The 12,149-nt window shown below is 38.9% G+C and overlaps 1 non-coding gene across 1 annotated transcript; it reads left to right on the top strand.

The window, feature by feature from the left end:
* Window positions 1-3,616: 3,616 nt before the first annotated feature.
* LOC145633391 (small nucleolar RNA R71) lies at window positions 3,617-3,723 on the top strand. Its single transcript, XR_014112719.1, has one exon. It is a non-coding gene; the product is annotated as a small nucleolar RNA R71 (small nucleolar RNA).
* The last annotated feature ends 8,426 nt before the right edge of the window (window positions 3,724-12,149 follow it).

Genomic DNA, 12,149 nt, shown 5'->3' with positions numbered 1-12,149 from the left:
CTATGACAGCTACTTCGTTGGTTTGAGCGTTATGTGGCTCGGCCCTACCTAAAAAACACAAACCCGCAAATCTTTGCCAGATTTTTGGGACAGGGTGGTGAATAGGTTTGGTACTAGCATGTTGGGGGTCGGGGGCAGGTAAACCAGTCTAAGCATAATATAAGTCACCCATTTTATAGTCTGCATGCCACTGGTGAGATAATTCAGAATTTAATTCAAAAATTTTACAAAATTCAACAAAAGTTAAACTAATATTTCTATTATTTAACCTGAAAAATAAATTTGGCCCATTCCTACTACTAACAACATGAAAAGTGGACAGGAATTCACAGGTAAGTTCTCGATATGTAGGATAGTGCATGTCAACAAATTTTCTCATGCCAATGTCATTCAAAAATCGTTTAACAAAATCGTACAAACCAAATGATTCTAAGGTAGGGCGGTGTAACCACCGAGAAGGAATTACCTCACGACCGACCAAATGCTCTAGCCGTTCCTTTTGTTCTCGACTCACAATCCGGATCGTCGGCCAATACGGGAGTTGCAAGTCCGGGTCGTATTCCTCCCTCGAACTGGAGCTCCTACCAAAAATGGACCTAGCCCTCTTTGATGCCATGTTCAAGAAATGGGTTTGAAAATTTATTGAATTAAAACTGAAAAATTTTTATATGAAAGTGAAGAGGATGAAGAGAGGATCACAAATATGTAAAGAGTTTTGAATTTGGATAAGAAATGGAGGAGAAATCTTAGAGAGAAGGTAGAGAAAATTTGAGTTTTAGAGAGAGAAAGTAATGGAGGAAAGAAGAAATGGAGAAAGAAAGAAGAAAAGGGGGAAGAAAAAGACGCGGACAAATCGCGCCCGGTCGGGCGGTGGGTCGCCCGGTCGGGCGATCTGGGATATTTCCTATACTGATTCTCGCGCCCGGTCGGGCGGTGGGTCGCCCGGTCGGGCGATTTGATGTGTTTAAATTCGGGACCTTTCGCGCCCGGTCGGGCGATCTACCGTCCTGATATTCTTCTAGCTCTCGCGCCCGGTCGGGCGCCATTCGCCCGGTCGGGCGATTTTTAAGTCAAAATTTTCGCCTTTCTCGCGCCCGATCGGGCGATGGTTGCCTGATCGGGCGGACAATTAAGTCCGTAAACGTCAAGTTTTTCGCCCGATCGGGCGCCACTCGCCCGGTCGGGCGAAATTTCTTATTTTTAGATCCTTGCTCTCGCGCCCGATCGGGCGAGCTTCGCCCGGTCGGGCCCGAGACTAAATCGGCGAAATATTAATTTTCTTCTTTTCTCCAAAAATTGGCTAACTCTTTTCCTTCAAACCTGTACAAACACTCATAAAACTCATTAAATTCCCTCATCTCTCCTCTTATAAGAAAAAGAAAAGAAAAACTAGACTAAAAAAAAACATTAAAAATACGGGTTGCCTCACGCAAAGCGCTGGTTTATCTAGGTCCCGCACGACCTTCTTACCAAGTACAATTTCTAGGACTCTTGGCCTAACGCTTGATCGGGTGGTTTCTCACCCGGTCTAGCGATGTTTAGGCTGCGATGCGGCTTCCTGACATAACCTGTGGGACGCCAAGTCGCCTTATCTGGTGGATCCTCCTTGACTTGGACTGGGGGATCTTCAATGCTACGCACTAAAGACCCTTCTTCGATCGAATGTTGCTTCAAATTGTCATTGCGTTCAACACTTGCAACTCGATCTGGCGGAACACTTACCGTAGGCTCGATTCGCACAACTTGCTCGATCGGTTCCACTTGTTCATCCTCGAAACCAAGACCAACATTATATAGTGCTCTTTCTATTGCATCGACTTCCTTCTGCCATTTGTCTATCTCATCTGAAAAGGATGCAACACAAGATACCGCCTCCAAGGGATCTTTTTCAAGAGCTTGGGGCTTGTTAGAATAATTTACAACCACATTAACACTGAAACATTTCTCCTCAGTCATGGAGCTTTTAGGGGCATTATTCAGATTATAAACAACTTTATCATCCCCTACTGATAGTGTTAACTTACCACTTCTTACATCTATGACTGCTCCTGCAGTGTTAAGGAATGGTCTACCCAAAATAATTGGGGTTTGCATATCCTCGGCCATATCAAGAACAACAAAATCTACAGGTATATAAAATTTACCTACTCTAACGGGGACATCCTCTAAAACACCTAAGGGGTATTTGAAAGAACGGTCGGCCATTTGTAGAGTGATATTGGTAGCTTTTAATTTACCCATATTCAACTTAGAACACATAGATAATGGCATGACGCTAACACTAGCACCCAAATCACATAATGCATTATCAATCAAGAGATTGCCAATATGACAAGGGATAGAAAAACTACCCGGATCTTTTAATTTAGGTGGAGACTTATTTTGAAGTACGGCACTACACTCTGCAGTGAAAGCTACTGTCTCTACCTCACTAATAGACCTTTTCCTCGTCAATATTTCTTTCATAAATTTTGCATACGAGGGGATTTGTGTTATCAATTTAGTAAAGGGAATTGTTACCTTCAAATCTTTTACCGCCTCCAGGAACTTACCAAACTGCTTATCCAAGTTTGTCTTCAATTGACGATTGGGGAATGGAAGTTTGATAATTGGCTTTGGAGCATTCTTATTCTTGTCTGGAGTAGCCACCTTTTCTGGAGTTTTACCCTGCAATGTAGAATTAGATATGTTCGTATTATCCTTTAGCCCTGCAGGGCTATCAACTACATTGTTTGGTTTAATGGAATCAAGATTAGCATTATTTGATAAAACAGGTTCATCAACTCTGGGCATAGAGGGCCCTTCATAGTTTGAACCACTCCTTAGAGTAATTGCAAATGCTTGATCCGTACGCCTAGTGGGTTGTGCCGGCAGAGCTCCCTGTTGGCGGGCTTGTAGAGTAGCGGAGAGTTGCGCAATTTGATTATCTACAATTTTATTATGCGCTAGAATTTGATCAATTGTCGCATCTCTACTCTCCATGTGCTTTTGCATATTGACCAACATTGCTCTAATTTCCGCCAGAGAAGGGTCGGAAGACGAGGGGGTTTGTTGTGGTTGATTCTTCTGGCTAGCATTGGGATGATAATATTTCTGCTGCTGTTGTTGTGGCGCCTGTGGTTCTTGTGGTGGTGGATTTTGAACATTAGTGCTCCGGTAGGAAAGGTATGGATGATTCCGATACCCAGGATTGTAAGTGTTGGAGTATGGGTTATTCTGCCTATAAGCTTGGAAGGCATTAACTTGCTCCACGGAACTCCTGCAATCCTGCTCCCAACGACCTACGATACCACAATTTTCACAGAAAGCCTCATTAGAAGTATTATTAATCGCAGAAACATTGGCTACATTAGCAGTGCTCAGATTATCTAATTTTTGGCAAATAGAGGTTAGTTGAGCTTGCAAAAAGGATACAGAGTCGACACTATGCTTCCCCTTGTTAGCAAATCCTCTGGGATTCCCATATTGGGAATTGTGTATCGCCATATCTTCAATAACCTGACCTGCATCATCAACATTAAGATTCATAAATCTCCCACTAGCTGCAGAGTCTAAAATTATTCTAGAGGAATTTCCAATGTCGTTATAAAAGGCTTGGATTAACTGCCATTGCGCTAAATTATGGTGAGGGCATTCTCTTTGTAAGTCCTTGAACCTCTCCCAAGCCTCATATAAAGACTCATCGGCTTCTTGGGCAAAGTTCTGAATCGCACTCCGTAGTACTGTTGTTCTCTCTGCAGGATAATACTTGTTATAGAAATTCAAAACAAGAGTTTCCCAGTCAGTTATACCAAGTGTAGTTCTATTTAAGCCATTAAACCACAATTTAGCTTTTCCAGTTAAAGAGAAGGGAAAGAGAATCTCCCTGATTTGGTCTTGAGTGACCCCGGCTTGCCTGATGGTGTTGCAATATTGACAATAGTCGGCAATGTGAAGATTCGGTTCTTCACCCTTTGCTCCACTGAATTGCTTCCTCTCTATCATCGTTATAAATTGAGGTTTAAATTCAAATTGAACCCCATCAAGAGCCGGAGTAGGGGTGAGATGTGGAAAATCCGTAAGCTTTGGTTGTGAATAATCACTAAGCTTCTTTGGAGCCGTCATCTCTGATTCTGCATCTGATGATGCCTCTAAATCGCTGGAATCAGTTGGAGGATCGCGCTGATTATTGTTATTATCACCAGAATCCGCCAGGATTTGCTTATAGAGATTTTTCTGTCTATGGAAGGAACGTTCGATCTCAGGATCGAATGGGATGTAACCTGATCTGGAACACCTGGGCATAAACAAAAACTAGAAGCAAATATGAGATTTGTCTCAGAGAACTAACGCTCTCTGAGACAAAAGAGAAATAATCTAGACTACAAAAACAATCAGAAATAAAAATAAAACCGTTTCCCCGGCAACGGCGCCAAATTTTGACAGGGTAAAGTCGAATCCCCTAATCAAAAATAGTTACCTAAGTCCTCTAACTAAAGTAGATAGGGAAGTAGGGTCGATCTCCACAGGGAAACAAGTCTTTTTACTCCTAATTAATTATTATAATCTAAATTATTTAAGTAACCAATATTTATAATTGAGTATGAAACTAAACTACAAAGAATAGGAATAGGGAGAAAACAATATATAAAAGGATCTAGGGCATAGGTTCACCAATAAATAATACTCCAGGGTAAAACATAGTAATCAATCATTGGCATTGCATAAATAACATGATTAACAGGCTCTCGCAATTTATTAATCAACATAGATCTAACAGGCTCTCGCAATTTACTAGATCTAAGTTCTTATTGAAAATAGCCTTTAATATCAAATTAACATCTGTTCGATTCATCAATTTAATATTGCTATACTTTTACAAGCCGCAATTGTAAAACATTAAAACAATCCAATAAGAAATTATCATGCAATACCAATAATCAATAATAGTCAATCATCAATGCATCAATTAACCATATTGTAAAGGGCTTTCGCTACGCATTACAATCACATAATTAATTTACCGGTATTAAATCTCATCTCTCGATTCTCGACTTAACCATTTATAAATTAACCTGCCTATTGAAACTAGACCTAAACATCAATTCTCATCTCTCGAATCTTGAATCAATATTGTCAAACTCATGCATAAAAGATAGGCCTAATCTAGTCACAGAGCATTAAATCAATCAATAGGAAATTAATCTAGCATTGATAATTAACAACAATAAATTACCCCTTCATATTATTTATTAGATCCCATAAACCCTAGAAATAAAACTACTCACACATAATAGAAACTAAACAAATCAAAGCAATAAAATAAATCATGATGAAAGGAATAAAATAGACAACTAAGATTAAGGGAAGAGAAATCGTTACCAAAAAGTAATCTGGAATTAAGAGTAGATTAAGAACAAAGGTTTAGAGAGAGAATTCTAAGAGAATAATTAAGAGAGTAAAGAAAGAGTAAAGAGGAGAAGAAGAAGAAGACATCCTAAAATCGTATTACGGAGGAGTATTTATACTCCGTACAAAAATCCTAAACTAAAACAAATTAAAACGACGTTAAGCGTCTCCTAACAATAACACGCGCCCGATCGGGCGAGGCACCGCCCGATCGGGTACGCCTTTTTTGCTTATTACTACTAATCTCGCGCCCGGCCAGGCGCGTCACCGGGCGCCAGCCTAAGCTTCTCCCGCCCGGCCGGGCGCGCCTCCGGGCGCCAGCCTTTTTGGCCGGGCGGCTCTCTTGGGCCACTATTTGGACTACGATTGGGCTCCAATTCTTCGGGCCAATCTGGGTTTCCTCTTTAGGTCTTGAATACTCGGTCCAAATGCCCCGGTATCACACATACCAAGCCCTTAATCACCGGTTTGATGGCTCTAACCGGCCCTGGGCTATAAAATCTTGTCGTGCTTCTCCAATGTTCGTGATTGCTCCAAAATATCTCAGAAAAATACTCAAAAAGTATAAATCCCTGCAAAAGTCAACCAAATCTACGAAAACACTAGAAAACACCAATTAGTAATAAAAGTGGCTCTAAAGAGCCAAAAACACTACTAATTATGACCAAGGGACGGGGGTAAAATACTATATAAAATAGACACATCATGAATTGTACCAAATCTTTTAGAAATGTGCCTTTAGAAATAGAAGGAAAGATATTTCCGTCTGAAGTCATTGAGTTTGGGCTGAGCGACTTTGACCTTATTTTGGGAATGGACTGGCTGAGTAAGTACAATGCTGAGATTAGTTGTAGATCACAGAAAGTGAAGATGGTCACAAGTGGAAATGAATCAGTGACTTACTGGATGAATGGTAAAACCAAGTGCCCAAGGGTAATATCAGTGCTAAAATTAGCAAAATACATGAAGAAGGGACATCCAGTATATTTCTATAGTGTTAGGGATATGAACCAAGAACAAGTGACAAATCCAGAAAATATAGAAGTGGTCAACGAATTCCTGGATGTATTTCCAGAGGAGATCCCTGGAATGCCACCTAAGAGGGCAATCGATTTTACCATAGATTTAGTTCCCGGAACAGCCCCAATATCCAAGGCACCATATCGAATGGCACCTGCAGAAATGAGTGAATTAAAGGAGCAATTACAAGATTTATTGGACTAGGGGTACATTAGACCAAGTGCTTCTCCTTGGGGAGCACCAGTTCTTTTCGTGAAAAAGAAGGATGGAAGTATGAGGTTATGCATTGACTACAGGGAACTAAATAAAGTAACCATAAAGAATAAGTATCCCTTACCAAGAATCGATGATCTGTTTGACCAACTAAAGGGTGCCACAGTATTTTCATAGATCGACTTGGGATCTGGGTATCACCAATTTAGGATTGCTGACGAAGACATTCCAAAAACCGCATTTAGGACAAGATATGGACACTACGAATTTACAGTCATGCCTTTTGGATTAACTAATGCTCCAGCAATCTTTATGGATTTGATGAATAGGGTATTTCATCAATTTATGGATAAGTTTGTAGTTGTGTTCATAGATGACATACTGGTGTACTCAAAGAGTAAGGAAGAGCACGCAGAACACCTAAGGGCAATTCTGCAAACACTAAGAGAGAACCACCTCTACGCAAAATTCTCTAAATGTGAGTTTTGGTTGGAAAAGGTAGCCTTCTTGGGACATTACGTGTCCAAAGACAGAGTGGAGGTAGATCCAACCAAAATAGAAGCAGTTAAGGGTTGGCCTACACCCAAGACAGTGTCTGACGTGAGAAGTTTCTTAGGTTTAGCAGGGTATTATAGGCGTTTTGTTAAGGATTTTTCCAAAATTGTTAAACCCATGACCACCTTGATGAAGAAGGACAAGAAGTTTGAGTGGGACGATAAATGTGAAGAAGCGTTCCAACTCTTGAAACAAAAACTAATCACAGCACCAGTACTTACACTCCCGGATGATAGTGGACTATATGATGTGTACATCGACGCATCAAAGAATGGCTTAGGGTGCGTGCTTATGCAAAATGGGAAGGTGATTGCATATGCATCAAGACAGTTAAAGAAACATGAAGTAAACTATCCCACCCATGATTTAGAATTAGCTGCAATCATTTTTGCGCTAAAAATTTGGCGCCATTATTTGTATGGGGTGAAATGTAGAATTTACACGGATCACAAAAGCTTAAAGTACATTTTCACCCAAAAGGACTTATACTCCCGTCAGCAAAGATGGTTAGAGTATACGACAGATTATGATTTAGACATACAATACCATGAAGGGAAAGCGAATGTGGTTGCGGACGCTCTAAGTCGTAAGACTAGTCATGGAATCAACTCGTTAGTAGTGGCTAATGAACTATGTAGAGAAATGATGAAATTGAATCTAGAGGTCGTAGAATGGGGAGTGCCAGCGGGTATTCTTGCGAATCTAAGCATCCAACCAACTATATTTGACGAGATTCGAGTCAACCAAGAGGGGGATGTAAAATTGGATAGGATTCGCGAGAAAATTAAGCAGGGAAGGACTACAGATGTCAAGATTCACGAAGATGGGAGTTTAAGGTACAAAGATAGATGGTGCGTACCACAGAAATGTGAGGAGGTGAAGAGAAAGTTGATAAATGTGAGGAGGTGAAGAGAAAGTTGATGGAGGAAGGCCACAATACACCTTACTCTGTACACCCGGGAGGAGACAAGCTATATAAGGATTTGAAGAAGATGTTTTGGTGGCCTAGAATGAAAAATGAGGTTTCTGAGTTTGTGGCAAAGTGTTTAACATGTCAAAAGGTGAAGATAGAGCACAGGAGGCCTCAAGGGATGGTGCAGTCACTAGAAATTCCAGGATGGAAGTGGGATTTCATTTCAATGGATTTCGTGACTTACTTACCTAAGTCAAAGAGTGGAAATGATACCATTTGGGTAGTGGTGGACAGACTTACGAAATCAGCAGTGTTTATACCAATGAAAGAAACTTGGAAGATGGAGCAACTTGCAAAAGCTTACATCAAACATGTGGTGAGGTTACATGGGGTTCCAAAAGATATTATATCTGACAGAGATTCCAGGTTTCTCTCAAAATTTTGGAAAAGTGTACAAGAAAATTTTGGTACAATACTAAAGATGAGTACGGCATTTCACCCTGCCACAGATGGACAAACTGAAAGAACCATTCAAACCTTGGAGGACATGTTGAGAGCTTGTGTAATAGACTTCCAAGGAGGTTGGGAAGATAGTTTGGATTTAATTGAATTTTCCTACAATAATAGTTACCACGCAAGCATAGGAATGGCACCATTTGAGGCATTGTATGGGAGGAAATGTCGTAGTCCAATTTGTTGGAACGACATTAGTGAAACTATAATCTTAAGGCCTCAAATGATTGAAGACACAGTTCAACAAGTAAGGGAAATTCAAGCTAAAATTCAAGCAGCTCAAGATCGCCAAAAGAGCTACGCAGACTCGAAGCGAAGGGAAGAAGAGTTCAAAATTGGTGATAAAGTGTTGTTAAAGGTGTCACAAATGAAGGGGGTGATGAGATTTGGAAAGAAAGGAAAGCTCAGTCCAAAATACATTGGTCCATATGAAATACTGCAAAGAATAGGCAAAGTAGCTTATAGGTTAGCCTTACCTATGGAGCTTAGCTAGTAAAGTACATGATGTATTTCATGTGTCCCAACTGCGAAGGTACATCCCTGATAAATCCCATGTGCTACAACCCGAAACCATTGCGTTAGATCAAAGCTTAACTTATGAAGAAAGACCTGTCAGGATTCTTGACAGTAAAGTGCGTAGTACACGCAATAAGAACGTTAACATTGTGAAAGTACTTTGGTCTAACCAAGAATATGAGGAAGCCACTTGGGAGGCAGAGGATGAAATGAAAAAGAAATACCCAGAACTGTTTCAGGTATGTTGAGTTACGGGGGCGTAACTCGTTTTCTTTAAGGGGGGTGGAATGCGATAGAATTTTGCGCTTTTTCCCTATGTTTTACATATTTCTGGTGCTTTTTGCACAAATTCTATTAAGTGTTTTAGGTATTAGTGCTCTCAAAGAGACACAAAGAAGTGATAAATGACAAAAAGTACAGCAATACTATACACAAAAAGGAAAAGTTTTGAGATTCGTTTCCCAAGTTTCGGGACGAAACTTGTATTAAGGGGGGTAGACTGTAATACCCCGTATTTTTATACGTATTTTATTTAATATATATATATTATAAGGGTATTTAAATAATTCTATCATTTTAATTATGATGTTTTAATTATTTATCCCATGTAAATTGAGAATATTTTACAAAAGGGAAGTTTGTTTAATTAATTAATTAATAGAAGTTGGGATTTTATTTTAAGAAATTATGATTTTTAACAAGTTTTAGTAGGGAAGGGATTAGGAAAAACTAAAGGAGGAAAGTTTAGGGTAAAAGGGGTGATAGAGAAGGGGTATAAATATCCCTCTTATGAGGCAATTCAACGTTGCCCAGAGTGGAGAAAACCCAAGGTAAACTTCTCTCCCTTTTCTCTTTATTTTTCTCTTTCTTTTTCTTTTTTCTCTCTCCTTTCCTTCCCCTCTTGCCGCGCACAACCACCACCGGCAGCCACCAACACCACCGGTGGGCCGCCAACCACCAGCACCAGCCGGCAGCAGCGGCGACCACCGGCAGTGGCGCCGGCCTGCTGTCGGCAGCCACGATTTTCGAAAAAAAAAAACAAAAAAAGGTTTTTCTTTTTAAAAATTAAATCTTTATTACCCAAAACTAATCTAGGCTTTAGTCTAATTATAAATTATGAGTTTGGAGACTTAATTTTGATGTTTGGTTATTGTAATCGTGTTAATTAATTTTCAGATTTGGTTTTTAATTAAAAAGCCCCAATTTTTGAAACCCTAGGTTCTTGATTCATGATTTATTGAAGGATTATGATGTATTATAGGGTAGGCCTTTGTTTTAAGTGTTTTAAAACTTAATTACAGCAAGTTTTAATTATAATAAAGTGCTGGAATTTTATGTAGAACACTTGATATTATGTTTTTTGAAGAAATTTTAATTACCCATTAATTGGGACTTAATTTATGGTGTTTTAAATATAATTTCATCTTATTCTAATTAAATTATGAGGGGTTTTAAAATAGTATATATTGCTGGAAATTTGTTTAGAGTGGATATTAATACTCTATTATGGATTTAATGTGTAGGAGACTTTGAAGTAAGCATTTTCTACTAGTCGTGGCAGTTTTAATAACGTACTCAAGGTACGTTCGCGTACTTAGCATAATTATGTTGATGTAGTAGCATGCTAAATGTGTTTGATTGATTTCAAGTAATGTCATGCTAGGTTCGGAATGAAAATTTTGATTTGAATGCTATTGGTGATTGGATTATGAAGCATGAATTATTTATGATGGATTATTGATTGGAAAATAGTAGCTTAAAATATTATTTATGAACCACATATTTATTTATGGCATGATAAAGAGCATGTTTAATTAAACTAATTGTTTAATTTGTCTTGGAATATTGAAAAGGAATTTTATTATGGTTCATATAATTTTTATTGATGCTTTAAGCATGAGGAAGGAGCTATATAAGTGTCTATGTACACAAGGAATAAATTGTATGTTGGTGCCTTTGTACACTTAAGGTGTTTTTAACACCGATGGATAGGATTTTTGGCGCTTTATGCGTTTAAGGTGTCTTTGACACTGAGGTAGAATTAAAAAGGGTTCAACATTAAATATTATGTGGTCACTAATTATTCAAGAATTAAATTGGTATGTTTGTTTGATTGAATAATTATTGTTGATTGACTTATTATGCTTTGAGAGTCATCACCAAGTCTAATAATATGTAAATAACGTAAAGTGAAAGAGATTACGCACCAAAACTCTTGGAACGTATATACCTTGAGTATGAACAATGGGGGGAGTTATGGGGTTTTATATTTAACCATAACTTCTAATGGAGTACAAGACGCTGTATATTCCTTTTTATTTATTATTATGCGCAGGAATTCCGCCACCTTTGAGTGGTTTTGTCGCTGGCACGATTAGCTCGCGTGTCAGTTAACCTCAAATTTATTTGGGGGAGGTTAGGAGGAGGAAACCCGTTCGATGCGTAATCAACGCAAAATGAATTAATTAGTGTCTAGTCATTGTGTCTTGTTGATAGGTGTGTGTGCTTGTGAACAGGTGCAATGAGGTAAGTGTGTGTTGATAGGTGAAAGCATGTTAGTGTGGCTAATTTACGCTTATGTACTCAGCTTTGCTGATTGTGTGTGTTTGTATATTTGGCCATGTCTTTATCTTGGCCCTATGATGACCCATTTTTAATGGAGAGTAGTGGAAACAAGTAGAGATAAACTTTTCAGGTATTGAAGCATGATCATGATGGGGCATGAGAGAAGAGTGAATCTTACTAGTTTTCATTAGGTTACAAGGTGTTTTATGCTTTATTTATTTATGATATATTTTGTGTGGACTAACACAAAGGTTTGGTTTTGGGAACGGTTTTTGAATAAGGGCCTTTAATGGTTCCAAGTTGTAGTTTGATTTTATTTGACTTTGTTTGTTTGGTTTTAAAGTTTATTTTCGTTTGGTTGACTTTTGAGTTGACTTGCTTAATCGGTTTTTAATTTTGAGTCTTCCGCTGTGTATCTTTGATAATTTCCTTAGCCGTTTTCACGGTGGCGATAATGTCTTAGTTA

Source organism: Chenopodium album, chromosome 5, assembly GCF_948465745.1.
Source record: "Chenopodium album chromosome 5, dcCheAlbu1.1, whole genome shotgun sequence".
Lineage (NCBI taxonomy): Eukaryota > Viridiplantae > Streptophyta > Magnoliopsida > Caryophyllales > Amaranthaceae > Chenopodium > Chenopodium album.
This window is presented reverse-complemented; position numbering and strand designations above follow the sequence as displayed.